The following is a 19,817-nucleotide window of genomic DNA, read 5'->3' as shown; positions in this document are numbered from 1 at the left end:
AACAGAACAGAGAACAGAGCAGAGAACAGAGCAGAGAACAGAGCAGAGAACAGAGAACAGAACAGAGAACAGAACAGAGAACAGAGCAGAGAACAGAACAGAGCAGAGAACAGAGCAGAGCAGAGAACAGAGCATCCCTTTGACTGTGCAGAGAAAATGTTGCCGTTTTTAAGCTATTTTCCTGCAGTTCTACACATTTTGCCATGACTTACAGTATGCCATGTTAATATTATTCATCCAGGCTTTATCACATCCGGCCGTGACTGGAAGTCCCATAGGACGGCACACAATTGGCCCAGCGTCGTCCGGGTTTGGCCCAGGGCTGAGCCGTCATTGTAAACAAGAATTTGTTCTTAATTGACGTACCTAGTTAAATAAAGATTTAATAAAAAACTCAAACATTTAATGAAATTATATCTGAGTGAGAGTGACAAACAAAATCTTATGAGGCCCCCTGGAGGTCAGGGCCCCTGGAGGTCAGGGCCCTCTGGATGTCAGGGCCCCTGGAGGTCAGGGCCCTCTGGATGTCAGGGCCCCTGGATGTCAGGGCCCCCTAGATGTCAGGGCCCCCTGGAGGTCAGGGCCCCCTAGAGGTCAGGGCCCCCTGGAGGTCAGGGCCCCCTGGAGGTCAGGGCCCCCTGGATGTCAGGGCCCCCTGGATGTCAGGGCCCCCTGGATGCCCCCTGGATGTCAGGGCCCCCTGGATGCCCCCTGGAGGTCAGGGCCCCCTAGATGTCAGGGCCCCCTGGATGTCAGGGCCCCCTGGATGTCAGGGCCCCCTGGATGTCAGGGCCCCCTGGAGGTCAGGGCCCCCTGGAGGTCAGGGCCCCTTGGAGGTCAGGGCCCCCTGGAGGTCAGGGCCCCCTGGATGTCAGGGCTCCCTGGATGTCAGGGCCCCCTGGATGTCAGGGCCCCCTAGAGGTCAGGGCCCCCTGGAGGTCAGGGCCCCCTGGAGGTCAGGGCCCCCTGGATGTCAGGGCCCCCTGGATGTCAGGGCCCCCTGGTTGCCCCCTGGATGTCAGGGCCCCCTGGATGCCCCCTGGAGGTCAGGGCCCCCTAGATGTCAGGGCCCCCTGGATGTCAGGGCCCCCTGGATGTCAGGGCCCCCTGGATGTCAGGGCCCCCTGGAGGTCAGGGCCCCCTGGAGGTCAGGGCCCCTTGGAGGTCAGGGCCCCCTGGAGGTCAGGGCCCCCTGGATGTCAGGGCCCCCTGGATGTCAGGGCCCCCTGGATGTCAGGGCCCCCTGGAGGTCAGGGCCCCCTGGATGTCAGGGCCCCCTGGATGTCAGGGCCCCCTGGAGGTCAGGGCCCCCTGGAGGTCAGGGCCCTCTGGATGTCAGGGCCCCCTGGAGGTCAGGGCCCCCTGGAGGTCAGGGCCCCCCTAGGCATGTGGCCTTCGTGCCCAGTCGATAATTCAACCATGATTACTACAAGTTCAGATAGCTGTCGAGACTAATTTACCAATCTAAAAGAAAATGTAGCTGACATGGGCTAATGAGTGACTGTCAAAAACAAGAGACAACCTGCTGATGTGAAACCAAATGTCGAAACTTGCACCTCTGACCTTTGTGAGCGACCAGTGTTGTCTGCACCTGGCGGTACTCTCATCACTGTTTATGTTAAATACCTGTACAGTAGGTCTGTGATAATGTCTCAGACAGCTCTCATCACTGTTTATGTTAAATACCTGTACAGTAGGTCTGTGATAATGTCTCAGACAGCTCTCATCACTGTTTATGTTAAATACCTGTACAGTAGGTCTGTGATAATGTCTCAGACAGCTCTCTCATCACTGTTTATGTTAAATACCTGTACAGTAGGTCTGTGATAATGTCTCAGACAGCTCTCATCACTGTTTATGTTAAATACCTGTACAGTAGGTCTGTGATAATGTCTCAGACAGCTCTCTCATCACTGTTTATGTTAAATACCTGTACAGTACGTCTGTGATAATGTCTCAGACAGCTCTCATCACTGTTTATGTTAAATACCTGTACAGTACGTCTGTGATAATGTCTCAGACAGCTCTCTCATCACTGTTTATGTTAAATACCTGTACAGTACGTCTGTGATAATGTCTCAGACAGCTCTCATCACTGTTTATGTTAAATACCTGTACAGTAGGTCTGTGATAATGTCTCAGACAGCTCTCTCATCACTGTTTATGTTAAATACCTGTACAGTAGGTCTGTGATAATGTCTCAGACAGCTCTCATCACTGTTTATGTTAAATACCTGTACAGTAGGTCTGTGATAATGTCTCAGACAGCTCTCTCATCACTGTTTATGTTAAATACATGTACAGTACGTCTGTGATAATGTCTCAGACAGCTCTCATCACTGTTTATGTTAAATACCTGTACAGTACGTCTGTGATAATGTCTCAGACAGCTCTCTCATCACTGTTTATGTTAAATACCTGTACAGTACGTCTGTGATAATGTCTCAGACAGCTCTCATCACTGTTTATGTTAAATACCTGTACAGTAGGTCTGTGATAATGTCTCAGACAGCTCTCTCATCACTGTTTATGTTAAATACCTGTACAGTAGGTCTGTGATAATGTCTCAGACAGCTCTCATCACTGTTTATGTTAAACACCTGTACAGTAGGTCTGTGATAATGTCTCAGACAGTTCTCTCATCACTGTTTATGTTAAATACCTGTACAGTAGGTCTGTGATAATGTCTCAGACAGCTCTCATCACTGTTTATGTTAAACACCTGTACAGTAGGTCTGTGATAATGTCTCAGACAGCTCTCATCACTGTTTATGTTAAATACCTGTACAGTGTGTCTGTGATAATGTCTCAGACAGCTCTCTCATCACTGTTTATGTTAAATACCTGTACAGTAGGTCTGTGATAATGTCTCAGACAGCTCTCATCACTGTTTATGTTAAATACCTGTACAGTAGGTCTGTGATAATGTCTCAGACAGCTCTCTCATCACTGTTTATGTTAAATACCTGTACAGTACGTCTGTGATAATGTCTCAGACAGCTCTCATCACTGTTTATGTTAAATACCTGTACAGTACGTCTGTGATAATGTCTCAGACAGCTCTCTCATCACTGTTTATGTTAAATACCTGTACAGTACGTCTGTGATAATGTCTCAGACAGCTCTCATCACTGTTTATGTTAAATACCTGTACAGTAGGTCTGTGATAATGTCTCAGACAGCTCTCTCATCACTGTTTATGTTAAATACCTGTACAGTAGGTCTGTGATAATGTCTCAGACAGCTCTCATCACTGTTTATGTTAAATACCTGTACAGTAGGTCTGTGATAATGTCTCAGACAGCTCTCTCATCACTGTTTATGTTAAATACCTGTACAGTACGTCTGTGATAATGTCTCAGACAGCTCTCATCACTGTTTATGTTAAATACCTGTACAGTACGTCTGTGATAATGTCTCAGACAGCTCTCTCATCACTGTTTATGTTAAATACCTGTACAGTACGTCTGTGATAATGTCTCAGACAGCTCTCATCACTGTTTATGTTAAATACCTGTACAGTAGGTCTGTGATAATGTCTCAGACAGCTCTCTCATCACTGTTTATGTTAAATACCTGTACAGTATGTCTTTGATATTGTTGAAAGGGTTTGTTTTAAACCCCGTTATCATGTCATAGAGCAACATCATTATGAAGAACAATTCATGTAAAGGGAAAATAAAGACGGCAACATGGATCATCATCTAATATCTGAGTTAGAACCTGGGGTTCCGGTCAATGTTCCCTCTGAGCTGAGGATATCTGAGTTAGAACCTGGGGTTCCGGTCAATGTTCTCTCTAAGATGAGGATATCTGAGTTAGAACCTGGGGTTCCGGTCAATGTTCTCTCTAAGATGAGGATATCTGAGTTAGAACCTGGGGTTCCGGTCAATGTTCTCTCTAAGATGAGGATATCTGAGTTAGAACCTGGGGTTCCGGTCAATGTTCTCTCTAAGATGAGGATATCTGAGTTAGAACCTGGGGTTCCGGTCAATGTTCTCTCTGAGCTGAGGATATCTGAGTTAGAACCAGAGGAGACAGGAGGCTGTATGGAGGTACTATAGATGAAGCAGCAGAGGAGACAGGAAGCTGTACGGAGGTACTATAGGTGAAGCAGCAGAGGAGACAGGAAGCTGTATGGAGGTCCTATAGGTGAAGCAGCAGAGGAGACAGGAAGCTGTATGGAGGTACTATAGATGAAGCAGCAGAGAAGACAGGAAGCTGTACGGAGGTACTATAGGTGAAGCAGCAGAGGAGACAGGAAGCTGTATGGAGGTCCTATAGGTGAAGCAGCAGAGGAGACAGGAAGCTGTATGGAGGTACTATAGGTGAAGCAGCAGAGGAGACAGGAAGCTGTACGGAGGTACTATAGGTGAAGCAGCAGAGGAGGCAGGAGGCTGTAAGGAGGCACTATAGGTGAAGCAGCAGAGGAGACAGGAGGCTGTATGGAGGTACTATAGGTGAAGCAGCAGAGGAGACAGGAGGCTGTATGGAGGTACTATAGGTGAAGCAGCAGAGGAGACAGGAAGCTGTATGGACGTACTATAGGTGAAGCAGCAGAGAAGACAGGAAGCTGTATGGAGGTACTATAGGTGAAGCAGCAGAGGAGGCAGGAGGCTGTAAGGAGGCACTATAGGTGAAGCAGCAGAGGAGACAGGAAGCTGTATGGAGGTCCTATAGGTGAAGCAGCAGAGGAGACAGGAGGCTGTATGGAGGTACTATAGGTGAAGCAGCAGAGGAGACAGGAGGCTGTATGGAGGTACTATAGGTGAAGCAGCAGAGGAGACAGGAAGCTGTATGGACGTACTATAGGTGAAGCAGCAGAGAAGACAGGAAGCTGTATGGAGGTACTATAGGTGAAGCAGCAGAGAAGACAGGAAGCTGTATGGAGGTACTATAGGTGAAGCAGCAGAGGAGACAGGAAGCTGTATGGAGGTACTATAGGTGAAGCAGCAGAGGAGACAGGAAGCTGTATGGACGTACTATAGGTGAAGCAGCAGAGAAGACAGGAAGCTGTATGGAGGTACTATAGGTGAAGCAGCAGAGGAGACAGGAAGCTGTATGGAGGTACTATAGGTGAAGCAGCAGAGAAGACAGGAAGCTGTATGGAGGTACTATAGGTGAAGCAGCAGAGGAGACAGGAAGCTGTATGGAGGTACTATAGGTGAAGCAGCAGAGGAGACAGGAAGCTGTATGGACGTACTATAGGTGAAGCAGCAGAGAAGACAGGAAGCTGTATGGAGGTACTATAGGCTACATGTTTGAGAAAGCATAAAGAGAGATCACAACAGATAGCTAAGGAAAGGATTTATAAAAGGTGGCTAGAGAGAGGCAGAATCTAGTGGGACAGATTTGATGAGGTGGAAACTGGCCTTTGAAACAAGTGTATAATCTCGGGCCCAACTTTCCTTCAGAGAGAAAGAACAAATGGCTAGGTCATAGATATACAATGTTTTTTTAATGGACTAGACTGTATCCTGGAAGCATGAGAATAGAATACAATATGTTCATATGGACTAGACTGTATCATGGAAGCATGAGAATGAGAATGAGAATAGAATACAATACAATATGCCTGGGTAGCCTACATAAAGTGATCTTTCCGCACGGTCTGATAAAGTGACCATTTGTTTTAGAGAAGTGTGCTATCGGGGAACTGAGAGGAAATCCTACCGGCTATACAACCTGACACCACGGTGGTCCGGCCCTTTGAAGAGGGCAATAAACAAACATAGTGCTTTAAAGGTGATCAGTCTCTCACACACCATTTGTCTTGCTGAGGTGCAAAAGCAGCAGCACCTTTCACCATGGTGTGCAGATCAGCAGGAAATAGACACACGTGTAAACAGCAGGGTCAGTCAGTCACCCACTGTAGCCTGGCAGTAACAGAGTCAGTCACCCACTGTAGCCTGGCAGTAACAGGGTCAGTCAGTCACCCACTGTAGCCTGGCAGTAACAGAGTCAGTCAGTCACCCACTGTAGCCTGGCAGTAACAGAGTCAGTCACCCACTGTAGCCTGGCAGTAACAGGGTCAGTCAGTCACCCACTGTAGCCTGGCAGTAACAGAGTCAGTCAGTCACCCACTGTAGCCTGGCAGTAACAGGGTCAGTCAGTCACCCACTGTAGCCTGGCAGTAACAGAGTCAGTCACCCACTGTAGCCTGGCAGTAACAGAGTCAGTCACCCACTGTAGCCTGGCAGTAACAGAGTCAGTCACCCACTGTAGCCTGGCAGTAACAGGGTCAGTCAGTCACCCACTGTAGCCTGGCAGTAACAGAGTCAGTCACCCACTGTAGCCTGGCAGTAACAGAGTCAGTCACCCACTGTAGCCTGGCAGTAACAGAGTCAGTCACCCACTGTAGCCTGGCAGTAACAGAGTCAGTCAGTCACCCACTGTAGCCTGGCAGTAACAGAGTCAGTCACCCACTGTAGCCTGGCAGTAACAGAGTCAGTCACCCACTGTAGCCTGGCAGTAACAGAGTCAGTCACCCACTGTAGCCTGGCAGTAACAGAGTCAGCCAGTCACCCACTGTAGCCTGGCAGTAACAGAGTCAGTCACCCACTGTAGCCTGGCAGTAACAGAGTCAGTCACCCACTGTAGCCTGGCAGTAACAGAGTCAGTCAGTCACCCACTGTAGCCTGGCAGTAACAGAGTCAGTCAGTCACCCACTGTAGCCTGGCGGTAACAGAGTCAGTCAGTCACCCACTGTAGCCTGGCAGTAACAGAGTCAGTCAGTCACCCACTGTAGCCTGGCAGTAACAGAGTCAGTCAGTCACCCACTGTAGCCTGGCAGTAACAGAGTCAGTCAGTCACCCACTGTAGCCTGGCAGTAACAGAGTCAGTCACCCACTGTAGCCTGGCAGTAACAGAGTCAGTCACCCACTGTAGCCTGGCAGTAACAGAGTCAGCCAGTCACCCACTGTAGCCTGGCAGTAACAGAGTCAGTCACCCACTGTAGCCTGGCAGTAACAGAGTCAGTCAGTCACCCACTGTAGCCTGGCAGTAACAGAGTCAGTCAGTCACTGTAGCCTGGCAGTAACAGAGTCAGTCAGTCACCCACTGTAGCCTGGCAGTAACAGAGTCAGTCACCCACTGTAGCCTGGCAGTAACAGAGTCAGCCAGTCACCCACTGTAGCCTGGCAGTAACAGAGTCAGTCACCCACTGTAGCCTGGCAGTAACAGAGTCAGTCAGTCACCCACTGTAGCCTGGCAGTAACAGAGTCAGTCACCCACTGTAGCCTGGCAGTAACAGAGTCAGTCAGTCACCCACTGTAGCCTGGCAGTAACAGAGTCAGTCAGTCACCCACTGTAGCCTGGCAGTAACAGAGTCAGTCACCCACTGTAGCCTGGCAGTAACAGAGTCAGTCAGTCACCCACTGTAGCCTGGCAGTAACAGAGTCAGTCACCCACTGTAGCCTGGCAGTAACAGAGTCAGTCACCCACTGTAGCCTGGCAGTAACAGAGTCAGTCACCCACTGTAGCCTGGCAGTAACAGAGTCAGTCACCCACTGTAGCCTGGCAGTAACAGAGTCAGTCAGTCACTGTAGCCTGGCAGTAACAGAGTCAGTCAGTCACCCACTGTAGCCTGGCAGTAACAGAGTCAGTCAGTCACCCACTGTAGCCTGGCAGTAACAGAGTCAGTCAGTCACCCACTGTAGCCTGGCAGTAACAGAGTCAGTCAGTCACCCACTGTAGCCTGGCAGTAACAGAGTCAGTCACCTACTGTAGCCTGGCAGTAACATAGTCAGTCACCCACTGTAGCCTGGCAGTAACAGAGTCAGTCACCTACTGTAGCCTGGCAGTAACAGAGTCAGTGAGTCACCCACTGTAGCCTGGCAGTAACAGAGTCAGTCACCCACTGTAGCCTGGCAGTAACAGAGTCAGTCACCTACTGTAGCCTGGCAGTAACAGAGTCAGTCAGTCACCCACTGTAGCCTGGCAGTAACAGAGTCAGTCACCCACTGTAGCCTGGCAGTAACAGAGTCAGTCACCCACTGTAGCCTGGCAGTAACAGAGTCAGTCACCCACTGTAGCCTGGCAGTAACAGAGTCAGTCAGTCACTGTAGCCTGGCAGTAACAGGGTCAGCCAGTCACCCACTGTAGCCTGGCAGTAACAGAGTCAGTCAGTCACCCAATGTAGCCTGGCAGTAACAGGGTCAGCCAGTCACCCACTGTAGCCTGGCAGTAACAGAGTCAGTCAGTCACCCACTGTAGCCTGGCAGTAACAGAGTCAGCCAGTCACCCACTGTAGCCTGGCAGTAACAGGGTCAGCCAGTCACCCACTGTAGCCTGGCAGTAACAGAGTCAGTCAGTCACCCACTGTAGCCTGGCAGTAACAGGGTCAGCCAGTCACCCACTGTAGCCTGGCAGTAACAGAGTCAGTCAGTCACCCACTGTAGCCTGGCAGTAACAGAGTCAGTCAGTCACCCACTGTAGCCTGGCAGTAACAGAGTCAGTCAGTCACTGTAGCCTGACAGTAACAGAGTCAGTCACCCACTGTAGCCTGGCAGTAACAGAGTCAGTCAGTCACCCACTGTAGCCTGGCAGTAACAGAGTCAGTCAGTCACCCACTGTAGCCTGGCAGTAACAGGGTCAGTCAGTCACCCACTGTAGCCTGGCAGTAACAGAGTCAGTCACCCACTGTAGCCTGGCAGTAGCAGAGTCAGTCAGTCACCCACTCTAGCCTGGCAGTAACAGAGTCAGTCAGTCACCTACTGTAGCCTGGCAGTAACAGAGTCAGTCAGTCACCCACTGTAGCCTGGCAGTAACAGAGTCAGTCACCCACTGTAGCCTGGCATTAACAGAGTCAGTCAGTCACCAACTGTAGCCTGGCAGTAACAGAGTCAGTCAGTCACCCACTGTAGCCTGGCAGTAACAGAGTCAGTCAGTCACCCACTGTAGCCTGGCAGTAACAGAGTCAGTCAGTCACCTACTGTAGCCTGGCAGTAACAGAGTCAGTCAGTCACCCACTGTAGCCTGGCAGTAACAGAGTCAGTCAGTCACCCACTGTAGCCTGGCAGTAACAGAGTCAGTCACCCACTGTAGCCTGGCAGTAACAGAGTCAGTCACCCACTGTAGCCTGGCAGTAACAGAGTCAGTCACCTACTGTAGCCTGGCAGTAACAGAGTCAGTCCCACACTGTAGCCTGGCAGTAACATAGTCAGTCACCCACTGTAGCCTGGCAGTAACATAGTCAGTCACCCACTGTAGCCTGGCAGTAACAGAGTCAGTCACCCACTGTAGCCTGGCAGTAACAGAGTCAGTCACCTACTGTAGCCTGGCAGTAACAGAGTCAGTCAGTCACCCACTGTAGCCTGGCAGTAACAGAGTCAGTCACCCACTGTAGCCTGGCAGTAACAGAGTCAGTCAGTCACCCACTGTAGCCTGGCAGTAACAGAGTCAGTCAGTCACCCACTGTAGCCTGGCAGTAACAGAGTCAGTCAGTCACCCACTGTAGCCTGGCAGTAACAGAGTCATTCAGTCACCCACTGTAGCCTGGCAGTAACAGAGTCAGTCACCCACTGTAGCCTGGCAGTAACAGAGTCAGTCACCCACTGTAGCCTGGCAGTAACAGAGTCAGCCAGTCACCCACTGTAGCCTGGCAGTAACAGAGTCAGTCACCCACTGTAGCCTGGCAGTAACAGAGTCAGTCAGTCACCCACTGTAGCCTGGCAGTAACAGAGTCAGTCAGTCACTGTAGCCTGGCAGTAACAGAGTCAGTCAGTCACCCACTGTAGCCTGGCAGTAACAGAGTCAGTCAGTCACCCACTGTAGCCTGGCAGTAACAGAGTCAGTCAGTCACCCACTGTAGCCTGGCAGTAACAGAGTCAGTCACCCACTGTAGCCTGGCAGTAACAGAGTCAGTCAGTCACCCACTGTAGCCTGGCAGTAACAGAGTCAGTCACCCACTGTAGCCTGGCAGTAACAGAGTCAGTCACCCACTGTAGCCTGGCAGTAACAGAGTCAGTCACCCACTGTAGCCTGGCAGTAACAGAGTCAGTCACCCACTGTAGCCTGGCAGTAACAGAGTCAGTCAGTCACTGTAGCCTGGCAGTAACAGAGTCAGTCAGTCACCCACTGTAGCCTGGCAGTAACAGAGTCAGTCAGTCACCCACTGTAGCCTGGCAGTAACAGAGTCAGTCAGTCACCCACTGTAGCCTGGCAGTAACAGAGTCAGTCAGTCACCCACTGTAGCCTGGCAGTAACAGAGTCAGTCACCCACTGTAGCCTGGCAGTAACAGAGTCAGTCACCTACTGTAGCCTAGCAGTAACAGAGTCAGTCAGTCAGTCACCCACTGTAGCCTGGCAGTAACAGAGTCAGTCAGTCACCCACTGTAGCCTGGCAGTAACAGAGTCAGTCACCCACTGTAGCCTGGCAGTAACAGAGTCAGTCAGTCACCCACTGTAGCCTGGCAGTAACAGAGTCAGTCAGTCACCCACTGTAGCCTGGCAGTAACAGAGTCAGTCAGTCAACCACTGTAGCCTGGCAGTAACAGAGTCAGTCAGTCACCTACTGTAGCCTGGCAGTAACAGAGTCAGTCAGTCACCCACTGTAGCCTGGCAGTAACAGAGTCAGTCAGTCACCCACTGTAGCCTGGCAGTAACAGAGTCAGTAGGTCACCCACTGTAGCCTGGCAGTAACAGAGTCAGTCACCTACTGTAGCCTGGCAGTAACAGAGTCAGTCACCTACTGTAGCCTGGCAGTAACAGAGTCAGTCACCCACTGTAGCCTGGCAGTAACAGAGTCAGTCACCTACTGTAGCCTGGCAGTAACAGAGTCAGTCACCCACTGTAGCCTGGCAGTAACAGAGTCAGTCAGTCACCCACTGTAGCCTGGCAGTAACAGAGTCAGTCACCCACTGTAGCCTGGCAGTAACAGAGTCAGTCACCCACTGTAGCCTGGCAGTAACAGAGTCAGTCACCCACTGTAGCCTAGCAGTAACAGAGTCAGTCACCCACTGTAGCCTGGCAGTAACAGAGTCAGTCAGTCACCCACTGTAGCCTGGCAGTAACAGAGTCAGTCACCCACTGTAGCCTGGCAGTAACAGAGTCAGTCAGTCACCCACTGTAGCCTGGCAGTAACAGAGTCAGTCAGTCACCCACTGTAGCCTGGCAGTAACAGAGTCAGTCAGTCACCCACTGTAGCCTGGCAGTAACAGAGTCAGTCAGTCACCCACTGTAGCCTGGCAGTAACAGAGTCAGTCAGTCACCCACTGTAGCCTGGCAGTAACAGAGTCAGTCAGTCACCCACTGTAGCCTGGCAGTAACAGAGTCAGTCAGTCACCCACCGTAGCCTGGCAGTAACAGAGTCAGTCAGTCACCCACTGTAGCCTGGCAGTAACAGGGTCAGTCACCCACTGTAGCCTGGCAGTAACAGAGTCAGTCACCCACTGTAGCCTGGCAGTAACAGTGTCAGTCACCCACTGTAGCCTGGCAGTAACAGAGTCAGTCACCCACTGTAGCCTGGCAGTAACAGAGTCAGTCACCCACTGTAGCCTGGCAGTAACAGAGTCAGTCACCCACTGTAGCCTGGCAGTAACAGAGTCAGTCACCCACTGTAGCCTGGCAGTAACAGAGTCAGTCAGTCACTGTAGCCTGGCAGTAACAGGGTCAGCCAGTCACCCACTGTAGCCTGGCAGTAACAGAGTCAGTCAGTCACCCAATGTAGCCTGGCAGTAACAGGGTCAGCCAGTCACCCACTGTAGCCTGGCAGTAACAGAGTCAGTCAGTCACCCACTGTAGCCTGGCAGTAACAGAGTCAGCCAGTCACCCACTGTAGCCTGGCAGTAACAGGGTCAGCCAGTCACCCACTGTAGCCTGGCAGTAACAGAGTCAGTCAGTCACCCACTGTAGCCTGGCAGTAACAGGGTCAGCCAGTCACCCACTGTAGCCTGGCAGTAACAGAGTCAGTCAGTCACCCACTGTAGCCTGGCAGTAACAGAGTCAGTCAGTCACCCACTGTAGCCTGGCAGTAACAGAGTCAGTCAGTCACTGTAGCCTGAGAGTAACAGAGTCAGTCACCCACTGTAGCCTGGCAGTAACAGAGTCAGTCAGTCACCCACTGTAGCCTGGCAGTAACAGAGTCAGTCAGTCACCCACTGTAGCCTGGCAGTAACAGGGTCAGTCAGTCACCCACTGTAGCCTGGCAGTAACAGAGTCAGTCACCCACTGTAGCCTGGCAGTAGCAGAGTCAGTCAGTCACCCACTCTAGCCTGGCAGTAACAGAGTCAGTCAGTCACCTACTGTAGCCTGGCAGTAACAGAGTCAGTCAGTCACCCACTGTAGCCTGGCAGTAACAGAGTCAGTCACCCACTGTAGCCTGGCATTAACAGAGTCAGTCAGTCACCAACTGTAGCCTGGCAGTAACAGAGTCAGTCAGTCACCCACTGTAGCCTGGCAGTAACAGAGTCAGTCAGTCACCCACTGTAGCCTGGCAGTAACAGAGTCAGTCAGTCACCTACTGTAGCCTGGCAGTAACAGAGTCAGTCAGTCACCCACTGTAGCCTGGCAGTAACAGAGTCAGTCAGTCACCCACTGTAGCCTGGCAGTAACAGAGTCAGTCACCCACTGTAGCCTGGCAGTAACAGAGTCAGTCACCCACTGTAGCCTGGCAGTAACAGAGTCAGTCACCTACTGTAGCCTGGCAGTAACAGAGTCAGTCCCACACTGTAGCCTGGCAGTAACATAGTCAGTCACCCACTGTAGCCTGGCAGTAACATAGTCAGTCACCCACTGTAGCCTGGCAGTAACAGAGTCAGTCACCCACTGTAGCCTGGCAGTAACAGAGTCAGTCACCTACTGTAGCCTGGCAGTAACAGAGTCAGTCAGTCACCCACTGTAGCCTGGCAGTAACAGAGTCAGTCACCCACTGTAGCCTGGCAGTAACAGAGTCAGTCAGTCACCCACTGTAGCCTGGCAGTAACAGAGTCAGTCAGTCACCCACTGTAGCCTGGCAGTAACAGAGTCAGTCAGTCACCCACTGTAGCCTGGCAGTAACAGAGTCATTCAGTCACCCACTGTAGCCTGGCAGTAACAGAGTCAGTCACCCACTGTAGCCTGGCAGTAACAGAGTCAGTCACCCACTGTAGCCTGGCAGTAACAGAGTCAGCCAGTCACCCACTGTAGCCTGGCAGTAACAGAGTCAGTCACCCACTGTAGCCTGGCAGTAACAGAGTCAGTCAGTCACCCACTGTAGCCTGGCAGTAACAGAGTCAGTCAGTCACTGTAGCCTGGCAGTAACAGAGTCAGTCAGTCACCCACTGTAGCCTGGCAGTAACAGAGTCAGTCAGTCACCCACTGTAGCCTGGCAGTAACAGAGTCAGTCAGTCACCCACTGTAGCCTGGCAGTAACAGAGTCAGTCACCCACTGTAGCCTGGCAGTAACAGAGTCAGTCAGTCACCCACTGTAGCCTGGCAGTAACAGAGTCAGTCACCCACTGTAGCCTGGCAGTAACAGAGTCAGTCACCCACTGTAGCCTGGCAGTAACAGAGTCAGTCACCCACTGTAGCCTGGCAGTAACAGAGTCAGTCACCCACTGTAGCCTGGCAGTAACAGAGTCAGTCAGTCACTGTAGCCTGGCAGTAACAGAGTCAGTCAGTCACCCACTGTAGCCTGGCAGTAACAGAGTCAGTCAGTCACCCACTGTAGCCTGGCAGTAACAGAGTCAGTCAGTCACCCACTGTAGCCTGGCAGTAACAGAGTCAGTCAGTCACCCACTGTAGCCTGGCAGTAACAGAGTCAGTCACCCACTGTAGCCTGGCAGTAACAGAGTCAGTCACCTACTGTAGCCTAGCAGTAACAGAGTCAGTCAGTCAGTCACCCACTGTAGCCTGGCAGTAACAGAGTCAGTCAGTCACCCACTGTAGCCTGGCAGTAACAGAGTCAGTCACCCACTGTAGCCTGGCAGTAACAGAGTCAGTCAGTCACCCACTGTAGCCTGGCAGTAACAGAGTCAGTCAGTCACCCACTGTAGCCTGGCAGTAACAGAGTCAGTCAGTCAACCACTGTAGCCTGGCAGTAACAGAGTCAGTCAGTCACCTACTGTAGCCTGGCAGTAACAGAGTCAGTCAGTCACCCACTGTAGCCTGGCAGTAACAGAGTCAGTCAGTCACCCACTGTAGCCTGGCAGTAACAGAGTCAGTAGGTCACCCACTGTAGCCTGGCAGTAACAGAGTCAGTCACCTACTGTAGCCTGGCAGTAACAGAGTCAGTCACCTACTGTAGCCTGGCAGTAACAGAGTCAGTCACCCACTGTAGCCTGGCAGTAACAGAGTCAGTCACCTACTGTAGCCTGGCAGTAACAGAGTCAGTCACCCACTGTAGCCTGGCAGTAACAGAGTCAGTCAGTCACCCACTGTAGCCTGGCAGTAACAGAGTCAGTCACCCACTGTAGCCTGGCAGTAACAGAGTCAGTCACCCACTGTAGCCTGGCAGTAACAGAGTCAGTCACCCACTGTAGCCTAGCAGTAACAGAGTCAGTCACCCACTGTAGCCTGGCAGTAACAGAGTCAGTCAGTCACCCACTGTAGCCTGGCAGTAACAGAGTCAGTCACCCACTGTAGCCTGGCAGTAACAGAGTCAGTCAGTCACCCACTGTAGCCTGGCAGTAACAGAGTCAGTCAGTCACCCACTGTAGCCTGGCAGTAACAGAGTCAGTCAGTCACCCACTGTAGCCTGGCAGTAACAGAGTCAGTCAGTCACCCACTGTAGCCTGGCAGTAACAGAGTCAGTCAGTCACCCACTGTAGCCTGGCAGTAACAGAGTCAGTCAGTCACCCACTGTAGCCTGGCAGTAACAGAGTCAGTCAGTCACCCACCGTAGCCTGGCAGTAACAGAGTCAGTCAGTCACCCACTGTAGCCTGGCAGTAACAGGGTCAGTCACCCACTGTAGCCTGGCAGTAACAGAGTCAGTCACCCACTGTAGCCTGGCAGTAACAGTGTCAGTCACCCACTGTAGCCTGGCAGTAACAGAGTCAGTCACCCACTGTAGCCTGGCAGTAACAGAGTCAGTCACCCACTGTAGCCTGGCAGTAACAGAGTCAGTCACCCACTGTAGCCTGGCAGTAACAGAGTCAGTCACCTACTGTAGCCTGGCAGTAACAGAGTCAGTCACCTACTGTAGCCTGGCAGTAACAGAGTCAGTCACCTACTGTAGCCTGGCAGTAACAGAGTCAGTCACCCACTGTAGCCTGGCAGTAACAGAGTCAGTCACCCACTGTAGCCTGGCAGTAACAGAGTCAGTCAGTCACCCACTGTAGCCTGGCAGTAACAGAGTCAGTCAGTCACCCACTGTAGCCTGGCAGTAACAGAGTCAGTCACCCACTGTAGCCTGGCAGTAACAGAGTCAGTCACCCACTGTAGCCTGGCAGTAATAGAGTTAGTCACCCACTGTAGCCTGGCAGTAACAGAGTCAGTCACCCACTGTAGCCTGGCAGTAACAGAGTCAGTCAGTCACCCACTGTAGCCTGGCAGTAACAGAGTCAGTCAGTCACCCACTGTAGCCTGGCAGTAACAGAGTCAGTCAGTCACCCACTGTAGCCTGGCAGTAACAGAGTCAGTCACCCACTGTAGCCTGGCAGTAACAGAGTCAGTCAGTCACCCACTGTAGCCTGGCAGTAACAGAGTCAGTCAGTCACCCACTGTAGCCTGGCAGTAACAGAGTCAGTCAGTCACCCACTGTAGCCTGGCAGTAACAGAGTCAGTCACCCACTGTAGCCTGGCAGTAACAGAGTCAGTCAGTCACCCACTGTAGCCTGGCAGTAACAGAGTCAGTCACCCACTGTAGCCTGGCATTAACATAGTCAGTCACCCACTGTAGCCTGGCAGTAACAGAGTCAGTCACCCACTGTAGCCTGGCAGTAACAGAGTCAGTCACCCACTGTAGCCTGGCAGTAACAGACTCAGTCACCCACTGTAGCCTGGCAGTAACAGAGTCAGTCACCCACTGTAGCCTGGCAGTAACAGAGTCAGTCAGTCACCCACTGTAGCCTGGCAGTAACAGAGTCAGTCACCCACTGTAGCCTGGCAGTAACAGAGTCAGTCAGTCACCCACTGTAGCCTGGCAGTAACAGAGTCAGTCAGTCACCTACTGTAGCCTGGCAGTAACAGAGTCAGTCACCCACTGTAGCCTGGCAGTAACAGAGTCAGTCAGTCACCCACTGTAGCCTGGCAGTAACAGAGTCAGTCAGTCACCCACTGTAGCCTGGCAGTAACAGAGTCAGTCAGTCACCCACTGTAGCCTGGCAGTAACAGAGTCAGTCAGTCACCCACTGTAGCCTGGCAGTAACAGAGTCAGTCACCTACTGTAGCCTGGCAGTAACAGAGTCAGTCAGTCACCCACTGTAGCCTGGCAGTAACAGAGTCAGTCACCCACTGTAGCCTGGCAGTAACAGAGTCAGTCAGTCACCCACTGTAGCCTGGCAGTAACAGAGTCAGTCAGTCACCCACTGTAGCCTGGCAGTAACAGAGTCAGTCACCTACTGTAGCCTGGCAGTAACAGAGTCAGTCAGTCACCCACTGTAGCCTGGCAGTAACAGAGTCAGTCACCCACTGTAGCCTGGCAGTAACAGAGTCAGTCAGTCACCCACTGTAGCCTGGCAGTAACAGAGTCAGTCACCCACTGTAGCCTGGCAGTAACAGAGTCAGTCAGTCACCCACTGTAGCCTGGCAGTAACAGAGTCAGTCACCCACTGTAGCCTGGCAGTAACAGAGTCAGTCACCCACTGTAGCCTGGCAGTAACAGAGTCAGTCACCCACTGTAGCCTGGCAGTAACAGGGTCAGCCAGTCACCCACTGTAGCCTGGCAGTAACAGAGTCAGTCAGTCACCCACTGTAGCCTGGCAGTAACAGAGTCAGTCAGTCACCCACTGTAGCCTGGCAGTAACAGAGTCAGTCAGTCACCCACTGTAGCCTGGCAGTAACAGAGTCAGTCAGTCACCCACTGTAGCCTGGCAGTAACAGAGTCAGTCACCCACTGTAGCCTGGCAGTAACAGAGTCAGTCAGTCACCCACTGTAGCCTGGCAGTAACAGGGTCAGCCAGTCACCCACTGTAGCCTGGCAGTAACAGAGTCAGTCAGTCACCCACTGTAGCCTGGCAGTAACAGAGTCAGTCACCCACTGTAGCCTGGCAGTAACAGAGTCAGTCAGTCACCCACTGTAGCCTGGCAGTAACAGAGTCAGTCACCCACTGTAGCCTGGCAGTAACAGAGTCAGTCAGTCACCCACTGTAGCCTGGCAGTAACAGAGTCAGTCACCCACTGTAGCCTGGCAGTAACAGAGTCAGTCAGTCACCCACTGTAGCCTGGCAGTAACAGAGTCAGTCACCCATTGTAGCCTGGCAGTAACAGAGTCAGTCAGTCACCCACTGTAGCCTGGCAGTAACAGAGTCAGTCAGTCACCTACTGTAGCCTGGCAGTAACAGAGTCAGTCAGTCACCCACTGTAGCCTGGCAGTAACAGAGTCAGTCACCTACTGTAGCCTGGCAGTATTAGAGTCAGTCAGTCACCCACTGTAGCCTGGCAGTAACAGAGTCAGTCAGTCACCCACTGTAGCCTGGCAGTAACAGAGTCAGTCAGTCACCCACTGTAGCCTGGCAGTAACAGAGTCAGTCAGTCACCCACTGTAGCCTGGCAGTAACAGAGTCAGTCACCCACTGTAGCCTGGCAGTAACAGAGTCAGTCAGTCACCCACTGTAGCCTGGCAGTAACAGAGTCAGTCACCCACTGTAGCCTGGCAGTAACAGAGTCAGTCAGTCACCCACTGTAGCCTGGCAGTAACAGAGTCAGTCAGTCACCTACTGTAGCCTGGCAGTAACAGAGTCAGTCACCCACTGTAGCCTGGCAGTAACAGAGTCAGTCAGTCACCCACTGTAGCCTGGCAGTAACAGAGTCAGTCAGTCACCCACTGTAGCCTGGCAGTAACAGAGTCAGTCAGTCACCCACTGTAGCCTGGCAGTAACAGAGTCAGTCAGTCACCCACTGTAGCCTGGCAGTAACAGAGTCAGTCACCTACTGTAGCCTGGCAGTAACAGAGTCAGTCAGTCACCCACTGTAGCCTGGCAGTAACAGAGTCAGTCACCCACTGTAGCCTGGCAGTAACAGAGTCAGTCAGTCACCCACTGTAGCCTGGCAGTAACAGAGTCAGTCAGTCACCCACTGTAGCCTGGCAGTAACAGGGTCAGTCAGTCACCCACTGTAGCCTGGCAGTAACAGAGTCAGTCACCCACTGTAGCCTGGCAGTAACAGAGTCAGTCACCCACTGTAGCCTGGCAGTAACAGAGTCAGTCACCCACTGTAGCCTGGCAGTAACAGAGTCAGTCAGTCACCCACTGTAGCCTGGCAGTAACAGAGTCAGTCACCCACTGTAGCCTGGCAGTAACAGAGTCAGTCAGTCACCCACTGTAGCCTGGCAGTAACAGAGTCAGTCACCCACTGTAGCCTGGCAGTAACAGAGTCAGTCAGTCACCCACTGTAGCCTGGCAGTAACAGAGTCAGTCACCCACTGTAGCCTGGCAGTAACAGAGTCAGTCAGTCACCCACTGTAGCCTGGCAGTAACAGAGTCAGTCAGTCACCTACTGTAGCCTGGCAGTAACAGAGTCAGTCACCCACTGTAGCCTGGCAGTAACAGAGTCAGTCAGTCACCCACTGTAGCCTGGCAGTAACAGAGTCAGTCACCCACTGTAGCCTAGAAGTCTGGCAACACATTTCATTTTGCTAATGTAGCCTAATATCTTCAATGTATCGTATATAATTTGTAATATCTTCACTTTTAAAGTCAATATGTTCAGTTCATGCAATAACATCGAGCACATGTGCAGATGCCGGGCTACAGAGCGGCCAGTGGGTTGCCTGTGGCGTTGCCTGTTATTCGCACCATGGTGAGTTGCATTGCCACCGTCCCTCCCGTGTCACCGGCGCTGAAAGGATAGAAAGGGTTAAATTAAGAAACGAGGGAGGGGGGGGGGGGGGGGGGGCTTGACAGCAAACCAGAAGAGGGGCGTATAAAACACTTTCGCCTGCAGGAAAGTGCTGTGAGAGAAAAACAGCGCGTATATAGTGTGGACAGACGGTCGTTTGGTTTCCACTTTTTGGACACGGTGAGAGTTGAGGGACGCACTTGACGCTTGGATCGGAAAGCTACTGGTTTTATACTGCAGAGAAACGACAACAGCATGTCTGGATTTGCGACTGGTTGGATCATTGTTGTGCTTGAAAGGGAGAACTCATCAAACTAGTCGTTTTTTTTCTTCGGGAGATCCACTTTTCTTGGGGGGGGGGTGTAATGGTGTGCCAAAGGTGTACCACACCAACGCGTTAATCGCCTGTGCGAATTCAATATGACCCTTTTTGGATAGATGATAACCCCGATAATGGGCGGGAGGGAGAATGTGTCCAACATATCAAAACCAAGGAGTCCTGCGTACCACAGATGAGAGAGAAGAGAGCAAGACGGTTTGATTGTAAGGCGAGGAAAAGGTTTAATTCTGTTTTTTTTTAGTTTTTTTAAAGGTGGAGAACGTGGCGCCGGAAACACCGGGCTGGAACTGAGCAGCAAGTCTCTTGATAGAAGACTCTACCTGGAGGGCAACACGCGTTAGACGACATGTTTTTAACATAGTATACACGTTGGGCGCAACACATTATTGCATTACTTTACCCATGGGCAGTTTTACACCGTCGCCCCTGACAGCATTTGGAAAAAAATAACTTTGGAGACCCACGCCGACATTAGAAGTAGCACATCATCCACGGGGATACCAAAGGAAATCTGAACCTCGCTGTATGGACCTTTAACTTTGATCGTTTTTACACATTGAA

This window comes from Salvelinus fontinalis, chromosome 1, assembly GCF_029448725.1.
Source record: "Salvelinus fontinalis isolate EN_2023a chromosome 1, ASM2944872v1, whole genome shotgun sequence".
Taxonomy (NCBI): domain Eukaryota; kingdom Metazoa; phylum Chordata; class Actinopteri; order Salmoniformes; family Salmonidae; genus Salvelinus; species Salvelinus fontinalis.
This window is presented reverse-complemented; position numbering follows the sequence as displayed.